The sequence below is a fragment of the Panthera uncia genome, chromosome C2, assembly GCF_023721935.1.
Source record: "Panthera uncia isolate 11264 chromosome C2, Puncia_PCG_1.0, whole genome shotgun sequence".
NCBI classification, from domain to species: domain Eukaryota; kingdom Metazoa; phylum Chordata; class Mammalia; order Carnivora; family Felidae; genus Panthera; species Panthera uncia.
This window is the reverse complement of record NC_064810.1, coordinates 142154051-142174327: the sequence shown is the minus strand read 5'-3', so window position 1 is coordinate 142174327 and position 20277 is coordinate 142154051.

Sequence of the window (20277 nt, the reverse complement as noted above, 5' to 3'; positions counted from 1 at the left end):
ATGAGGCTGGTTAGAACATCATTCTGACAAGAATATGGGGGCTTGATGGAGCCTCACAGGAGGCAGTCAATTTCAATTTGGGCCATGGTCAGTGGCCAAACCCTTAGCTCAAGCCAACCCTCTGTTAATTCTAGTCCCTGGCCACAAGTAAGAACAGATGTGAACACATGAAAGGACCACTACAAATCCATCTATCAAGTCCAGAGAAACTATTCAAGCTATGACTTCCTCACTATGGGTCAGTTATATCGCTATTCATCAAGAACACAATTTCTTGTGCCCAGGGAAAACTCGGGAGACTCTAGAAATGGCCGGCTGGAAAAGTTTGACAAGGAAGGAAATAGCTCAAGAAGGTATATGGATTGCACAACAGAGCTGCTGCCTTTAATTTTCTCCCACCAACCCCACCCAAAAAAAATTGAGGCATCTGGCCAGTGACCAGTAAGAGAACTGCTTATAACTGCTGATAAAACAAACTCATTTGCATAGTTTCCCATCTGTTGGAGACTGTATTACTGTGGCTGTGTATCCCACATGCATCTGTGATAGACAGGAACAATGAAAAAAAATGGTATATCTGCTGAGCAGCTATGTATATCCTCTACTATGAGTCCATGATTTGTTTCCACTGCCTTTGCTCCCTGACCCAGAGACCTCTGGTCTTTTTTTCCAAGAGATACTTAACTGACTTTCTTAGGGCAAATTATAATATTTGTTCCTGATATTTTTGAGGTATTCTTTTCTAACTCAAAAGTTTTCACTGAGCATCCATTCAGGGCCTTTCAATACATTTTTCCATAAAATATTTGATAGGAAAAACTGCTTTAAGAGGAAGAAACCCTGGACAAGGAAGTTAGGAAAATGAAGCATGTACAATTTACAATATCTATATCCACACGAGATAGGACTCAGTCCTATGGCTTTAAATAGTATCTGTAAGTTGATGACTTCTAAATTTTTCATTTACTGCCCAGACCTCCCCTCAATTCCAGACTTAAATGACAATGGTGGGAACAGCTATAAGTATTTAGTGATTAATATATTTGGTTTTATGTGTTTGTATGTGTATGTGTGTGTATACACACACATAGTGTAATAATGATTTCAGGAATAGAATTTAGTGATTCATCACTTACATATAATGCCCAGTGCTCATCCCAACAAGTGCCCTCCTTAATGACCATCACCCATTTAGCCCATCTCCCACCCAACACCACATCAGCAATGCTCAGTTTGTTCTCTGTATTTAAGAGTCTCTTATGGTTTGTCTCTCTCTCTCTGTTTTTGTCTTATTTTTCCTTCCCTTCCCCTATGTTCCTCTGCTTTGTTTCTTAAATTCCATACATGAGTGAAATCATATGATATTTGTCTATCTCTGACTTATTTCCCTTAGCATAAAACACTCTAGTTCCATCCACGTTGTTGCAAATAGCAAGATTTCATTATGTTTGATTGCCAAGTAATATTCCATTGTATATATGTGGAGGTAGATATTATTATTATCATCATTTTAAAGACTGGAATTAGAAGCACAAAGAGATTGGGGCACCTGGGTAGCTCTGTCGGTTAAGCATCCAACTCTTCGTTTCAGCTCAGGTCATGATATCATGGTTTGTGAGTTCGAGCCCCACATCAGGCTCCGTGCTGACAGTGTGGAGCCTGCTTGGGATTCTCTCTCTGCCCCTCCCCTGCTTGCATGCTCTGTCTCTCTCTCTCAAAAATACATTAACTTAAAATAATAATAATAATAATAATAAGCACAAAGAGGTAGAATAGTATTTTCAAAATAATACAGCCAGCCAGTATGTTGAACAGGCAGACAGGCTGGTTCAAGATCTTACCTCCATCTCCATTTGTGTTCCTGGAAATTCCATTCAGTTGTCTAACAGTCACCTCCAACTTAACAGCTCTAACACTGAACCCCTGGCCTTTACCCCACAACTTGCTCCAAACCCGGTCTTCTCCATTACTATAAACGATGACTCGACATTTCCAGCTTCTTAGGTCATATACTTTGAAGTAATCTTCAATAATTTCTTCCACATATCACATCCAATATAGCAATAAATCTTGTCACATCTATCATCAAAAATATCCAATATCTGCCCACTTACCCTGCCTGTACCGCTAATGCATTAGTTTGATCCAACTTTCCTTCCACCTAAATTGCTACATGAACCTCAAATAGTATCCCTGTTTCTACCCATGTTCCCCTAAAATCCATTCTCCAAAAGCAGTCACAATGGCCTTTCTAAGATAGAGTCACATTATACAACTTTTAGTTTAAAGTCAACTGTTTTCCTATTGCATTCAAAGTAAAGCCAGAGTCTTCCTGATGGCATATATGCCCCACCCAGTGACCTCTCTGACCATAACCATTTCTCTCTGCCTCACTCACTCTTCAAATTGCCTTCACATTCCCTTCAGCCACAAGGTCTCTTGTTGTTTTTCAAATACTCCTCACACTCCTAGATCAGTGCCTTTCATCGGCTGTTTCTGCCCAGAATGTTCTTCCCCTCTGTGCTCATGATCCTGACTGCCCCTAAAACCTGATCGTCACATTCTCAACAAGCCCCATCCTCAATGAAGGTTTACCCGTCAACATCCGCCCTCCTTCATCCTCCGTCCTTGCCCAATCTCCTTTCTTTATCCTACTTTTCTTTTTTCTCGGCACCTGCCCCTTTCCAATTCAACATATATTTTACTTCTTACTTTATTTTTTGAAGCCCATCTCTCCCAACCAGTGTATAAACACCATGACATCTGAAACCACTCTGTTACTGCATATTCCAAGTCCCTAGAATACATGCAGCCTGCTAGACTTTTAGACAATTAAAGGCTCGCAGAAGCCCTCTGTAAAGATTACATTTTCTACTTAATCTAATTCTTTTTCAAATTTAATTGATCACAGACCCATATTTTCCATAAAAATCCTATTAAAAATCTCATGGCATTCCTGCTTCAAGGGAAAAAGTTTGGTGATGGCTATTGTAGAAGACCCAGGAAGAAGATACATAAAATTTGTAGGCAGTTTTTCCAGGAAGAGTCAAAAACACTCACGATATAAATTGATAGAATTTAAATTGATGCATATATAATCACCAAATAACAGTCTCTGTTGTTATGGTAGTGTTTGCAGGAGGCCACACAGAACGGGAATATAACAAATACGATTTTTTACACATATTTGCTGTCAAGTCTTAATATCGTGCTGATAAGCCTTCCTGAGTGATTCCAATAATATACCTTCTATTGCGTTTTAGATCAATATTTTACAGTAACCCCCAAAAAGAGTCAGATAAACTGAGGGATCATTGACAAGAAGTAGCAGGCAAGGAAGAGCGAAAAACACTACTGACACGGATTACACAATACATTTAATTCATTCTTACTCAGGAAATTAGGTTTAATTTTTAAATATAATGTATTAAACACTCAAGGAATATTGAAGGGCAAGAACTCTGGACCAAGAGGCATGGGATTCGTTATGGTTCTGCTTACTAGTTGTGAGGTTTTGGGCAAGTTATTTCATCCAGGCTTTAATTTTTTCATCTGTGAAATGAGAGAGCTGTAATAAGCATCAGATAGGTTTCAGGTGTAAGTTCCTTTATTTCCGTTTTTTTTTTTTTAATTGAAATCTGGTAAGAGGTAATAGTCACCAATAATTTTTACAAAAGAGAATGATGACAATTATTAGAAATGTCTTTTCACATGATTCCTTGGTAAGTATTTGTTTATGATTTCGGTTGTTAAGGTGTAACAGTGTAAGAATGGGTGAGTTTGAATCTGTATAGGAGCTATGATAAGCCATGTCAAGCCTTGTGTGTTTAGCCACTGAGTGTGTGGGTTTGTTGCTGCGGCATGATCTAGGCAGGTTAAAGTATTAGATAACTAATTCTCTCTATTCAGATGGAGGAAAGAGGTAAAATGTGTAATGAGTCACAGAGCATGCTTCAGAACTTTTGAAATGAAATATATCATTCAGTTTTAATAAAGTATATCATTTTCAGGTAATTCTTCAAACTCAGGCTTGATTAGATATTTGAAATAAATTTCATGGCAACATCCAGAATTGTAATTTCTCTGGTTTTGACTCCACTACTAAATAAAATGGGGGAAATAATTATAGAATAATGGACTTCAAAATTAATTTTTAGCAAGCAAGAAGGTTTACTTCTTTGACCTCAAGGGCCCTCTTCTGAAATAGCCACATGTCAATGACTACATCATGACTCTGGAATACGTGGAAGGCTATTAAAGAAGATATGAAGATATACTTCTTATGCTCCTTGGAAATAAAGTGAAATTGTCCCTTTTTTCATAAAAGAGCTAATTTGTAATGTAATTAAAAAAAATTTGTAATTTTTTCAAATGAAACGCCTGAGAGGAAGAATCCATCAGATTTCACACCGCAACTTTTCCCAGACCTTACTTCCTATATGCTTGGAACATGATATGAGATTCACCCAGATCACTTTCTACATCAGAGCATATTATCAGCTAGTGGAATTTTCTGGAGACTGAGATATTTCACATATTAAACACTAGAAAGGGGTAAGAGAGTGAAAGGATCATCAGTAGCCTCAAAAATCTCACTATCTACTGAGATTTTTTCCTCAAAAGAAACTGATCCATGTTATCTACTGTCATTTAATCTTAGAAAACCATATATATATTTCTGTGATATTGGTATTCCAAAAATGTAATGCCAAGAAAAGAAAACTGAGGCCATAATAAGTGATAAGTTAAAAAAAAACACTAATAAAAAAGTCAAAGATGGCCTAAATAGAATGGCATACCATGTTTGTGCATTATCAGATTCAATATTATAAAGCTGACATTTTATTCCATACTGATCTAGTTCAATATAAATTGAATTAAAATTTCATCAGGATTTTAAAGTAGAAATCAACAAGCTGGATCTAAAATGTATATGAAAATGCAAAGGAACTTAAAAAAAACAATTTTGAAAAAGAGAAACAAAGTTGGATGAATCATGCTACAGATTTCAAGACCTACTATAAAGTTACAACAATCAAGATAATGTAGTATTGGATAAAGGAAAAACATATACATAAATAAAGCATAATAAAGAGTCCAGAAATAGAGCCACATATACATGGGTCAATTGATTTTGGACTAAGGTTAAAGGCAAATAAATGGAGAAAGGATAGTCTTTTCAACAAATGGTACATACACAAGCAAAAAAAGAACCTTGACCCTTACTTTGGACACTATACAAAAATTAACTGCAAATGTAAAACCTCAGTCTACAAAGCTGGCACATGTATAACAAATAATCAAATTGTGCACCTTAAATATTTATAAATTTTGTCAAATATACCTCAATAAAACAACAATAAATATAAAAATAAGTACGTGGGAGATAATTCTTGTGACAAAATTGCTTAGATACAACACCAAAAGCACAACACATAAAAGAAAAAAAATCATGAATGGTCTTCACCAAAATTAACAACTAGGGGCGCTTCAGTGGCTCAAATGGTTAAGCGTCCAACTCTTGGTTTCAGCTCAGGTCATGATCTCATGGTTCAGGAGTTCGACCCCTGCATCAGGCTCTTTGCTGACAGTGTGGAGCCTGCTTGGGATTCTCTCTCTCTGACCCTTCCTGACTTGTGCTCTCTCTCTTTCAGAACAAATAAACTTAAAAAAATTAAAAATTGCTTTAAAAAACTATTTTTTGAAAGACAAGGTTAAAAGAATGAAAAGACAATTCATAATTTGAGAGAAAATATTCATAAATCACATATGTGCTAAAGGACCTACATGTGGAATATATAAAGAATTTTAAAACTTTTACAATATACAAATAATATAAAAACAATTTTGGACAGACACTTCACCAAAGAACATATATAGATGGCATTAGCACACGAATAAGCTCCTGAATAGCTTTTCAGTATCATCTGTCATTAGGGAAACATGAATGTGAAAAACCCCACAATAATACCATTATACATTGTTAGAGTAAGAGAGAGAGAGAAAGAGAAAGAGAGAGAGAAAGAGAAAGAGAGAGAGAAAGAGAGAGAGAAAGAGAGAGAAAAAAGAAGAAAAGAAAAGAAAGAAATGAAGTAAAGGAAGAGAAGGAAAGGAAGGAAGGGGGAGGGGGAGAGGGAAGGAGGGAGGTAGGAAGGAAGGAAGGAAGGAAGGGGAAAGAAGGAAAGAAAGAAAGGAAGAGAAATAAAAGACAAATAACAATATTAATTGTTGGTGAGGAAGCGGAGCACATTACTGGCGACAATGCTGAATGCTACAGTTACTATGGAAAGCTGGCAGTTTCTTATAAAGTCAAATATACTTTTAGCCATATAATCTAGCAATCCTGTTCCTAGGCATTTACATAAGGGATTCGGTTTACATTAAAAACAACAACAACTGTACAAACATTTTTATAGCAGCCTTACTCGGAGTTGCAAAAAACTGGCAACAACCCAAAGGGCCCTTTGCTGGGAAACTGTGGTATATCCACACTATAGAATAGTAGTCAGCAATGAAAAGAAATGAACCACTGATATATGCAATAAAAAGGATAAATTTCAAATTCATTATGGTAAGTGAAAAAATCCATATATAAAATCCCACATCTGGTATCATTTCACTTATATAAAATTCTGTAGAAGACAAAACTGTAAACACAAAAGAAACAATCCTACCAGGGACAGGAAGTGGGAAGAAGGTTTGAGTACAGACGAACATGGAGAATTTGGAGGTGGTGATGATTATAGGACTCTATTTTTGTCAAAACTCACCAAACTGTAAAATAAAAAGATGACTCTTAGGGGCACATGGGTGGCTAAGTTGGTTAAGCATCCAACTTCAGCTCGGGTCATGATCTCACGGTTCATGGGTTCCAGCCACATGTCAGACTCTGTGCTGATAGCTCAGAGCCTGGAGCCTGCTTTGGATTCTGTGTCTCCCCCTGTCTCTGCCCCTCCCCCACTTGTACTTTGTCTCTCTCAAAAATATACAAACATTTAAAAACTTTAAAAATATGATTCCTACTGTATGTAAGTGACCTTAATACAATAACTAATAATTATTCATCTTCAAATCTAGCCCTTCCATGAATGTGTTCAACATAGGGACACAACAAATCTACTAGGAAAATTATTCTCCTAAATAACAAAGTACTATTATTAAAATAATTGAGCAATTCTAGGAGTAAAATTTTGGAAGCAAATGCTAGGGAGTTTGGAAAAATGAAAAAAGAGATATAAATACAAGTCATAGTAAGACTTTGAACGTCACCTAAAATAAGATAAGGAGGCAAATGTCCCTACAAATCAATTTATTCTAAATCTTGGAAATTTATTTAGATAATTCAATGAAAACTCTTCTTTAATGTATGGATTACACACGAACAGATAATGAACTAATGTCTGTGAATCTTGCTGATAAAACATATTACTGCTGTCTAAGAACTCCATAGTTGCACACTGGTTTTGAAACTGGAGAAGGTATAGTAAGGGAAGTATAGTAAAGAAGATAAGGGTAATGGAGAGAAAGACTGTATGTTAGACAAGAGCTATCTGATCATGCTCTTTTCCTTATCTGAACCCTTCTCTGACACTGTGCATGCCACACCTCATTATATACAGGATCACCGCAAACAGAAGATGAGGTACAAGGATAAAGGACAAAGTATTCTTAAACAGAGAAAGGCAACTCTGTGTAATCGAAAAGCTTCATCTCTGCTTGAAAGGTAACCATTATCCTGCAATCCTCTCCTATTTTTATTGGATTTTCCAAGTCATTTATAAGCATGGATTACTCAGTTTTCAAAGGAGTCATACAGAAAGAATTATGCTCTATGTGTAATATAAATGTTATATTCATAAATAAGCAAAAAAACAAGATCCAGGAATATATTTGCTTCTCGTAACAGGAAACCAGGATGTCATATTTAACATTAAGAGCTCACTGGAAAAAGAAAGGAAAGTGTAAGGAAAAAAATACCAAGAGGCTCCTCTTTCTAAGCCACGCTATTTATAAATGCTCTTGAAGCAACTTGCATATTGTATAACCATGATGTCTAAAATCACAATTTGCCATGAGTTCTATATTTAAAGAAAAAAAAAAAAAACCTGGTGTTTTGTCGGTTCATATTCAATTAGTGGAAGGCTTCTCTGGACAGATGTTGGAGTTTTTTTTCCTTCCAAATTCTTTCACTTGAAGACATTTCCAACAAAGTGTCACCCTACACACTGATCAAGCAAACCGTAACTTCCTTTGGGACATGACATTATGTTACTCAGCCCCGGCTCATACGATAGACATTTTATATAACCAAAAGCAGTTCACATCCTCTGATACTCACTAGATCTCCTCAAAGTGATCCTCTGTGCAGGTGATTTAAAAATATTAAATTCTTATGCATGGTTTCAATCAAATGTTTTCTTGAAAGAATAGAATTTATGTATATGGTAAAAGTGCAATTTCGACATTACTTCATTATTCATTCATTAATCCATTTGACTAACGTCTACTGAGCACCTAATAATATATTCCAGGGACTATTCAAGGAACTGGAGCCAAACAGAGGTAGGTCATGCTCTCTAAAGGGGTAGAGAGACAATAAGAAACACAAAACAAACAAAATAAGAAAGGAACAAAGAGAGAAGATAAATACGTCCGCTGGCAAGCTTGGAGCACCTAACAGCAGTCTGGTTTCAGCTCTGTACCTATGCACCGCTAAAGAGTTTTATTTTTCACATTGCCAGTAAAATGCACACAAAACAAACCAAAGATATTCTGCTTATACCTCTTCTTATGATCGTTGTTGAATTCAAATGAGATTCAAATGTGCTGACCTGTCACAGAGTTTGCAACAAATCATTCTGAATTATTTTAATCTTTCATCCAGGACTACTAAAAATTCTGTTCTCTCCCATGCTTCCACATTCATATAGATAATAAATTAGATGATTTCCATTGTGTTATTTTCGTTGTTTGAATTCAGCTGTGTATATTTGCTCTCCCACTCCCTCCATCTACTCTTCAGTAAACAAGAGAACCCCTAGCAAAACAGCTTGCTCTTGGAGACTCACAGGCTCATTGTATTAGAATAACAGAATTACAAGAGGATTAAGTAACCAAAATGGATCAATACATATTCCGGTTCTGGTAACATCAAATGACCTAGATGTGTTCACCCTCTTCCACCTTTCCTGTGTCCAATCCCACAACCCAACCTCATCAAAGATGAGGAGGTGAGAGGAAGGGAATGATGCCTTCTTTAAATCAGATATCCAATTTGTGGCAGCTTCTGAAAGCTATCACAGAAATGCTCGATTTGACCAGGTCAAATTTCATTTGTTGTGTACTTTTATCACTCTCAAAGCTGGTGCAACGTGTTTGCAATAGAAATAAGGAAAACAAAAATGAACTGCCCCGTTGGCTTGTCAGATTAAAAAAGTGGATTGATTTTACACCTTTGAAATAAGCCGCCTGCTCCAAGGTTCTCTCTTCTACTTTTTCTGTTTAAAGATTCGTGTACTCTTTGGACTCAAAGACAAGCTTTAGGTTGGATAAATGTAGAATACAATTCGATTCACAATGATGACAGCACCTAACATTTACTGAGCACTAACTATGTTCTAGGGATGGCACTAAACGATTTGTGTCTGCTGTATTATTTAATACTGAAAACAACTATTATTTCTAATTTCTCATTCCTATTTGTTTATTAAACTACTGCCATCCTACTGAACCCTGTACTTTTTCCCAAGCCATTGTTTTCTTCATTTTTTATTCACCTCGATCTCATGGTTCATTATTTTAAAAATGCACATGGGGCGCCTGGGTGGCTCAGTCGGTTAAGCCTCCGACTTCAGCTCAGGTCACGATCTCACAGTATGTGAGTTCAAGCCCCGCGTCGGGTTCTGTGCTGACAGCTCAGAGCCTGGAGCCTGCTTCAGATTCTGTGTCTCCCTCTCTCTCTGACCCTCCCCCATTCATGCTCTGTCTCAAAAATAAATAAACATTAAAAAAAAAATTAAAAAAAAAATGCACATGGCAGGGTGCCTGGGTGCTTCAGTCGGTTAAGTGTCTTACTTCAGCTCAGGTCATCATCTCATGGTTCATGAGTCTGAGCCCCACGTCGGACTCTGTGCTGACAGCTCAGAGCCTGGAGCCTGCTTTGGATTCTGTGTCTCCCTCTCTCTCTGCCCCTCCCCCACTCACACTCTGTCTCTCTCTCCTTCAAAAATAAACATTAAAAAAAAATTTTAATGCACATGGCAAGCCATAACCCTCCACACCACACCCTTGCATCTAGAAAACTAAGCAAAAAACCTCCATATGTACATTTACATGTGGTATACACACACACACACACACACACACACACACACACACACACACACCTGAGTAGCTGAGCTCAGGCAAAGTCCCACAGAAAGACAGTTGGGTTCCACTATAAATTTATGATGACCGAACTCAAATGCAAGCACAGAACTGGCTGGCAATCATAGTCCATTTCTTTGGTCAAGTCAACTTTCCCATTATCTGCAGCCACAACTTCAATCTTTTCTATTCTTCTCAAAGATCCAACTTCTAACCGTCTCACTCTTCCTTTCCCCCTTAATCTGAGAAGATGACTTGGCCTTCTACTTTAGTGAAAAAAGTCAAAGTGAAAGAGGGAAACGCCCTCAGCTACCTTCTAATAAACTATAAATGGTACGGCTTCCTTTTTCTTTGACCTGCAAAATCCCTCATGTTACTGTAGAGGGGGCCTTCCTGTCATTTAAGCTCAGGGAGCCCAGTTATTTCTTCCATTCCTGTCTTCCTCTTCCTCCCCAGGAACTTGTTGCTTCCTTTCTTCTGTGGGTCCAAATTTTTCTCAACCGATCATGCCCATCAAAATTTAAATATGTTCATGTCTCTCCCACTTTGAAAGGGTCCCTTAATTCATTATCCCAAACTCTTCATATTCTCTTTCATTTAATAGACAAACTTTCCACAACAGTTGGCTTCATGTTCAATATCCATGTCCTTAATTCACTTGACACTGGATTCTAACCCCCATTAATAGAAACAGCTCTAGCTAGGGCACTGTGAGGTAGGTGAACTGCTCATTTTACACAGGTAGCACTGGTGAAGCTGAGATTTGAACCCATGTCAGTTTGATTCTAGAACCCAAAGTCTTAATTGATAAATTAGACCACACTTTAAAAAAGTAGCCTACATCCATCCAAATTACATACACATTAATCTTTCGACCTAACAATTTCAGTCTTGGACAGTTACCTTTTATGAATACTTGCACACCTCAAAAGGGCATACGTATCAGATCATTCCTTATTCATAGCAAATATTTGCAAATAAATATGATGTCCACTAACAGCGGGCTGGGCAAATAGATTATTCTATATAGACAAAATGGAATACCAGGCAGTAGTGTAAAAGGAGAAACTCTCTAACATATAAAGATTTTAAAGACAAGTTTTTAAAAGTAAGGTGAACTTTTATGTACAGTTTGCATAAAAATGATGGAAAATGAGAATACTTACTCTTATCTGCCTATCTTTGCATAAAAGACACGGCACACACAAATAACAAAAAGGGATCACTTTATGTTAGATGTTAAAAAATGGGCAACAGGAGAAAAAGACAGGAGTATGGCATCACAATATACCTTCATATATTGTCTTGATTTTGAACCATGATAATGTGATAATTACTTAAAAATTAAATTTTAATTTTTGGTGTATTGTTTTACTATGATGAATTTATGAAAAAAGCTTTTAATATTCAGATATTACATAAAACATTATTAATATGATGGGTTTGACTTATGAACTTGCTCTATCACATCACTCCCTGTGGCTTTTCCGACCACTTCCTCCTGCAACCAAAATAAAATCAAATTCTTTATCAAGGCCCACAAGGCTCTACTTAGAAATTTATCAAAATATATTCAAGAAATTTCCCAGAATGAAAATATGATTTTCTCAATTAAAGAAAGCTTACCGGGTCCCTAGATAAATGGATGAAGAACATCCACACCAAACCACATCACCATAGAATTTCAGATGTGTATGCAGCATTGGGAATGCAATGTCATCTGATTTCTGAACATCAACACTCAAAGGTAGGAAACAATGGAGAAATGCACTCAATATTCTAAGAAAAATGATTTCTAGCTTGGAATTCTATATCCAACCAAACTGTCAACCAAATGTGAACAAAAAATGAAGCCACGTTAACGTCCCCCATAGTCCTTTATGGGAAACGATTGGAAAATATATACCACCACAATGAGAGAACAAACAGAAAGCCAAACTGGAGACATAAGGCCGTGGATCCAATGCAGAAGAGAGAGGAAGGGGATCCAAAAGACTAGTGTGCAAGGAGATCAGAGGAAGCCAGTTCTGTATTGGTCTAGAGAGCCACTAGGCAAATCAGGACAGGGGACCTACCCAAACAGCAACAGAAGCTTTACTAACTTCAGAGTACATAAAAAATCATACAAAAAAGAAAGTACAATTTTAGTACAAAAAATTGCTCAGATGTGCTATAATAATATGAACACTTAATACTCATATAACTAAATGTTAAAATATTGCTCTATTAGAGAAGATGTGGATATGAATGGGAGTGTGAGAAACGGAGTTGAAGCGTCAATGTCTCTAGTGGAAAAATGGTGGATAATATCCAAAATCAAAAATATCAAGAAATAGAAAGATGGTCATATTATTGAGAGCTGTTGAGATAAAGATTCAAGGAAACCACAGGAAGACTTCCAAGTAGTGGTCTGTGGAGGCAGGAAGCAAGGACAGAGCAGGCACCTGCTATTTTCCCTCATTTTCTTTTTAGAAATACTGGATTAGCTAAGAATATGAATAACTATAATAAAAATTGGACTTTAAAGAAGAAAGAAAAATACCCTTAACAACTAAACTTGAAGTCACAAATATTAGTCGATAGTTAAGCTTCTGTCATAAAGAGAGTGAAAGGAGAAATTCAAAGACTTATGTCTTTGGCATTCTAAGAATGATATAAAATTAATAAACTATCTGCTCAGATGTACAATTAATATTCTTAAGGGGAAAAGATCAAGAGTTTGTTCATTCTTCACAGCTGTTTTCCCATTCATTTTCCATTCTTAGCAAAAACTCTCACTAAAATTAATGGCAGTTATTTGAGTGGAAGTAAGGATAATATATTCTTCCACAAGCCAGGAAGTGCTTAGTGAAAATAATGGGAGAAGGGATTATTGCTGAATTAAAAATAATTCTTAATGGCCACCAAGCATTATTAAAAATGAAACAGCATTCAAGATCTCATTATTTTGCATCATTTTACCACCTTTGATGAGGGAAATGACACTTTCAAAAATTTCTTAAGTTCACAAGTATTTATGTGTTACTAAATTTTAATTTTACTGGTAAGACATGCTACCATTATTTCATCTATTTATATATTATTAGTGATCAGGGACATTTTATCACCTCTAGGTTTATTTAAATCATCAATAAACTCAACATTTTAGCCACAATATTATTGTACTATATGATTTTTAAAAATTGCTACTCAATTTCTTGACTTCCGTGCTCAACTATGAAATAAAAGGACTGCAGTTATTGTAAAGAAGAAATAATTTTGCTTCTAAATTAACATGAGTTAAATAAGTTCCTTTCTTCCTTAGGCGTTGTGAGGGTTTCTGGTTTTGTTTTGTTTTGTTTTGTTTTGTTTTGTTTTGTTTTGTTTTTTCCTGGTTTGGTTTGAGTCACAGTTTGCTATAATTGAGGCTTATTTCTTTTCAAAATAAGATTATTTGATTTTCACTAAAAACTTTTTCTAAAATGTTTAGTTTTGGAAAATACAGAAATATGAAAAGAAAAGGAAATAATCAGAGCTCTCTCTCCTGTTGCTCTGAACACTGATACCACATGTTATAATGGGAGACCTTCTATTAGCTTAATTCCCTGAGATATTATTTAGAACACTGTTCACTGCCAATTAAGAAAAGTAGTACTAGCAATAAATAAATCTTTTTTTGCATTAAGCCACTGAGGTTTCAGGAATATTTATTACTATAGTAAAAATCCAGCTTATCAAAGTATTCTACCCAACCCTAGCCCCATCAACCTCTTTAAAGGGTGGGGGGAGAAAGAAAGAAAGGAGAGAGGAAGGGAAGAAGGGAGAGAGGGAGGAATACTAGGCATCTGGACCCATTTGCTTGATAAGATCTTCATGCTAACCTAACAAGGCCACATATGCTAAAGAATGAGAAAACTTAAACTCTATTCTAATTGTAGTACTACAAAAATAACCCCAAACCAAAAACCTCTGAGAGAATGTGGCAGACTCTACTAAAATTATCAGTGATTATAATAAAAATAGCCAACATTGGCTGAGAGAGTATTTTCTCAGATTCAGTTCTAAGCATTCTGCATATGTGAACATATTTAATTTGCACAAAAATTACGAGACATTATGCGTGCATATATAATATATATATATATATTCCTTTTTTTTTTTAACAAATGAAAAAACTGAGACACAGAGTGGCATATAATTTTGCCAAGGTCACACAGCTAGTAAATAACAGATCTGCGATTTAAGTCTAAGAAGCCTGACTTACACTTAACCTGAAAAATATGTTTTTATCCACCAGGCTATGCTGTCTTACCAGTGACTGGAGGAATTCACTTCTTCATATAAGAAAATGGCACATTAATATGGTCAACTATAAAGTAGATACAGATATAGGATATAATAATTTATAGGTTACGCAATTCCATTACTTACATTTGCTTTTAGCTTTGACATTCTTATGTTTCTGGCATGTTCTCCTGCCAGGGAATAGATTGGTTTTCAAGGCAAAGCAGTAAGTGGCACAGGCTGAAGAAGATGGAGGAAAAAACAAGAGTCTGTCCCTCCTGCCATGCCATCTTCCCTTGGGAGAGAGGGGAGGGTGGATGTTAAGAGCTTTAATGGCCTAAAGACCTCATTTTGAATGCTGGGTGACTTGTTTCATAAATGGAGGAACAGAGGCTCTATGATATTATTTCACCTTGGCTTCTTCATTTGTAAAATGGCAATTGTAAAGCCCACCTCAGAGATTTACTGTGGCGTGAAATCAAGATATTATAGCAGGTGCTTGTCACAATGACCAGCCCAAATAGTGGTGAACAAATTGCTAGGAAGACACCATGTAACTGAAACTGGCTGGGCAAAAGGGGATCATTGGCTCTTATGACTGTGACATTAAATGGGAGTTGAAACAAAATCATCATGATCTCTGTCTTTCAGCTCTGCTTCCTTCTGAAGCATCTCCCTCTCCGACACGTTCAACTCTCACAGAGGCAAGATGTCTGCCAAAGGCTCTTGGATCACATTCTACTTTATGAGCCACCCGGAGCAAAAAGAAATGCCCCTTTGTCAGGGGCTCAAGGAAAAGTCCTGAAAACGCCTGCACTCAAGACTGCCTGGTTCTGTTTATGCTCTATGCCTACTTCTGCGTTGTGCCGAGTTCTGGTCAGCCTGACCTGGGCGTCCTGCCAACTATGACGACAAGGAATGGGATCAAGTCTACCTGAAATACACAAGCAAAAGTAATGACGGGGTAGTCGTCCAAAGTGCGGGAAGGGGAAGGAATGGATGCTGCAGAAAAAGAACAGTTAACATCCACTGCAAGTGGACATTTCTCTTACACTGTAATTTATAAATAGACAAGGGAGACATTCTAGATAGTCAAGTTCTTCCTGTCGAGATGAATTGCTGTTCATTGGTTAGACCTTAAAATAGTGCCAAGACAATACTGAGATGTATTTATCAAAAGTAGGAATGTCAGCAACAGTATGATTGACAGGAATGTAATTTTTACAATATGAAAATACTTAATTTTGACCAGGTCAAGCAAACTAAGCATTTTAGGAGTTAACTTATTTATTTCCACTTAAAAAAAATAGAAATGAAAATCCTTGGAAATACTGCATCTGTATGGTATGGGACATTTTATCCCAGCTAAATGCCATAGCCCCTAGTTAATTTGGGAGGAGTCCTCCTTCTTCTTTATAATGAGATTTTTTTTTTTAAAGAACTGCCTTCTTCCTAATCATATTTTAATGAGCCAGGCAACTTAGGTATACACAAAAAAAAAGCCAACAATTCACAAGGCTGCATAGGGTTCTTTGGAGGGCTAACCATGACAGGCCAAAACATGTCAGGACACTATATTGGGCAGCTCTTTTCTGTTGAATACTGGAATGGCTTGGAGAACCACGGCCACATAAATAGATTTTTATTTTCCAAATTTATGTAAAACAGTGATGGGAAAACCAGAGCCTGCAGGTCAAATATTACCTTCCACCTGTTTCTGTAAATAAAGTTTTACTGGAACACACCCATGGCTGTTTCTGCATTGCAAAGGCAGAATGGAGTCATTGTGGCAGAGGCCATATTGGCCACAAACCTAAAATCTTTACTACCTGTCCCTTTCCAAAAATGTTTGCCCAACCCTAATGTCAAAAATATAGGTAAAGCATATATATGATTCCAGGTCAAAAACGTCTGACCCTGTAACATACAAACACAAGATGTTCTTCTTCCTAACTTGATAATGTTACAGCCACAGTCCCTACAAGTCGCCCAGAGCATCTGTGTTTTTAAATGATTTTGTATTTATCTTGCTAAATCATGAAATATACATTGTTATTTTAAAATTGCACAGAGGCTCCTCTGGGTCCTGAGATAATTTGAAATCTAATGATAAAAATATTTGGTTATAAAACATAACAGTGATATTTGAGGACAGAATGCCAGGAAACACCAATATGATGTTCTGATGAATATTTATGAGAATCTCCACCTGGCCTTCAAGTTTTCCATGCTTCAGTGCTAATGTATTTGTGTCTACATGGTGTGTGTGTGTGTGTGTGTGTGTGTGTGTGTGTGTGTGTGTGTAAGGCTAAGGAAAAGGAGAACCATTCTGAGCCCAGCTCTAGAAGAATAACCAAATATACTAAGTCCAAAGTGTTAACCCCCTTCCTCCCTTTTAGAAGTCCTGACTGCAGATCACCTTTGGGTTCTAACTATAGAACCCTCGTCTAATTCTTGCATCACTCTTTATTCATGTCATTGTTTCCCCTCTTTCCTGAAACATTTTTCCCCCATTTCTCTTAGATCATTTCCTTTAGCACACAAGCATGCTGTATTAACTACTTCTGGTTTACACTAATTTCTTTCATTATCTTTACAATAACACCATTGAAAGACCTTTCTATGTTTGCCCTCTTCATTTTCCCTCTTCCATTGTCCCTTGAATCCATTCCAATCAGGCTTTATGGCCCCTGTTCCCCACGCCACTGAAAAAGCTCTTTTCAAGCCACCAAAAACCCCTCATGTTACTAAATATGACATTCAATTTTCAAGCCTTATTTGCCCCAAACATTCAGTAAAATTTACAGATCTATGAATACCTTTGTTTGTAACTTTCTTCACCTGAATTCTGGGTTATCAGTCTTTCCTGGTTTTCATCCTAGCTCCTTGGACATTTCTTCTTGGTCATTCTGATTGGTCTTAGCCTCATTTTTCTGATTTCTAAACATTAGAGAGACCCTAGGTTCATTCAGCAGACCTCTTTTCCTGTTAAACTTCTCCTCTCTTTCTACACTTACATGCTCAGTGAACTTATCCAGCCTCATGATTTTAAATACTATTGTTGTCCTAAGTGGTTATTAAGTTTTCAACTGGCAGGGACCACACAATGCTGTCACTGTCTTGCATTAGAGCTATACCAGCTCTGTTTCCCTCTCTCACAATCTAGTCCATAGGGATAGACCTCATTTGTCTGAAAAGTCTATAGATCACCTCACTGGTCCACTATATGGATGGCAACATGCTGATTGGACCTGGAGAACAGAAAGTAGCAAGAAGCTTAGAAGCCTTCCTAAGACACATGAATAAATGCCAGAGCGTAGGAACAAAAACACAGAAATGAGAGAACCACTACGTCTGTGAGCTTTCTGGGACTCCAACGGTCTGAGATACTTCTTCCAAAGTGGAAGACAAAATGCAGCAACTAGCACTACCTAGAATTAAGAAAGGAACATAATACTTTGGTGTCTGCAATTTCCAGGCAAAACATATCTCATTTCAGGGTGCTGCTCCATACCATTTAAAGGATAACTTTAAGGTTTCTAATTTTGAGTGGGGCACAGGACAAGGGTAGCTTCTGCTGCAGTGAAAGGTGCTCTGCCTTTGGAGACTTATGTCCTGGCAAGTCCAGTGGGGTTTACAGTGCTTATAGCCAGTCTGTGTGTTTCATAGATCTGCTGGTAACCTTCAATAGAACAATAACAGTGTAGACTTCTACTCTAAGGTTTCACAGCAAAGGTTTATCCTATTCTACAGATAACTATTCTCTTTCTGAGAAAGAAATCCTAAGTTGCCATTGGGCTCCCACAGATACTGTCCACTTGACTATGATCTGGAGCAGGCCCTGAAGGAAGAAACAAGTCGTGTGACCAAGTAATTTAGAGAGTGCCTACTCCTGTTGCATTGCCTCCCGCTGCTCAATATAGATTTAAGGCTTCAAGGGAAGTTCTTATGAAAAGTTTGAGGATAACAGGTTGGGTTTGGTTTGTGGCATGGTAGAGTGAAAGCAACTGGAAATAGATTGTTGTAGGATCCCTGCCTGCTCCAATCCAGCTTAGTTCTTAAAGACAGAAGTTACAGAGGAAGTTACAGACATCAACAGCCTTACCCCAAATGAAACGCAAAGCCTTTACCCTGGCTTGTTGGTCTCTACCAGATCTGTTCCCCAGAAACATAACAGACCTCATCTCTTACCCCTCTCCCACCATCAGACTATGCTCAATGTTCCCAGAACACCTGAGCACCATCCCAGCGCAGAGCCACTGCACGTCTGGGATCTCCACTTGATCTACTCTTCAATTTCAATGTAGTTAGTCTCTACTGAAAAGTCCTCTCACTCAAGGGCCTTTCCTGAGCACTCACTGTGAACATCCCCATGTCACTTCTCTGGAACCCTTACCCTACGATATTTTTCTTAGCATGCACCACCACCATGTGACGTATCAAGCCTTTATTACCTATTTGTTGAGATTTTTAAAATATTTTCTTTAAAATATTATTTAATATTTACTAAATCTATTCTAATATTTAATTTTATTAGTTTCTTAGGTATGTATACACGTATGCATGCATTCATGTATTTTTCTTCTCCCCTATCCAGAATGGAAGATACGCAGAGGAAAAGAGGTTAGATATAAGGTCTGGGATATAGTACATGAGAAGATGCTTTCTTATCTAGCACCACCCACGAACCCTATATTCATTTTTGAAGCAATCAAGGGATTCACTGTTGCCATATGTTCAGCTCCTCAATATATCTGACCTTGGTAAATGAACACAGTATCAATACAGCTCTGGATCCAGCATTCAACTAGTGACACACGCTTTATCAAGGCAATGCCTCTCCTACAGTGTCAAATGGAACCCTTGATGACTTTTTTTTTTAACGTCTTCAGACTATTTACTCGATAACTCTGGGATCAGAAGCCAATGGAAAGGGATGAACTACTAGTTTCCCATCAGTATTGAAAGGCCGACGATTTCCTGTCGGGATGATCAGGTCGTCAACCCTCTGGTCTATGTTTTAACTTCCCTCAGAAAACATGCCATCCTGTGCTTCTATCCCTGACTTGAGCGAAATCGCAGGCTAGTTGTCACAGAATGAGGTGATACATGTGAGCGCTGTGGGTACATCTGCTTTCTTGTAATATTGTTTTCAATAAAAAAAAGATGCCGACACATCATTAAAGATTTTACCGCAGTGATTCCACATGTGCATGTTCTTCAGAGGCCTAATAAGGATGCACCTGCTGTATCTGACAACTATCAAAGTTCTTTTGTAACTCCAGTCTAACGTAAACAATTTAGAGAAGGAATGGACTTTGAAAGAATTTGAGGATAAATTCTCAGATTTATGAGAAGGTGATTTATACACCAGCACAGGTTGCTGGTTGTCCCTCCTATCTTTTCTTTTCACAATGTATTGGAATTTTGTGGACGCGTGGCCATCAATATAAAAATCTGACTTTTCAGCCTCTCTTTTGCAGGAAAATGCTGCCATGGGACTAAGTGCTAGCCAATGGCTGTGAGATGTGACACACCAACTTCTGAGTTATCCCTTGACATTTTAGGTGATGGAATAGATTCATAAATTGCTTAAATTGCTATCATATTAGGTGTCTGTTACAACTTTCAAACTTGTATCCCATATAC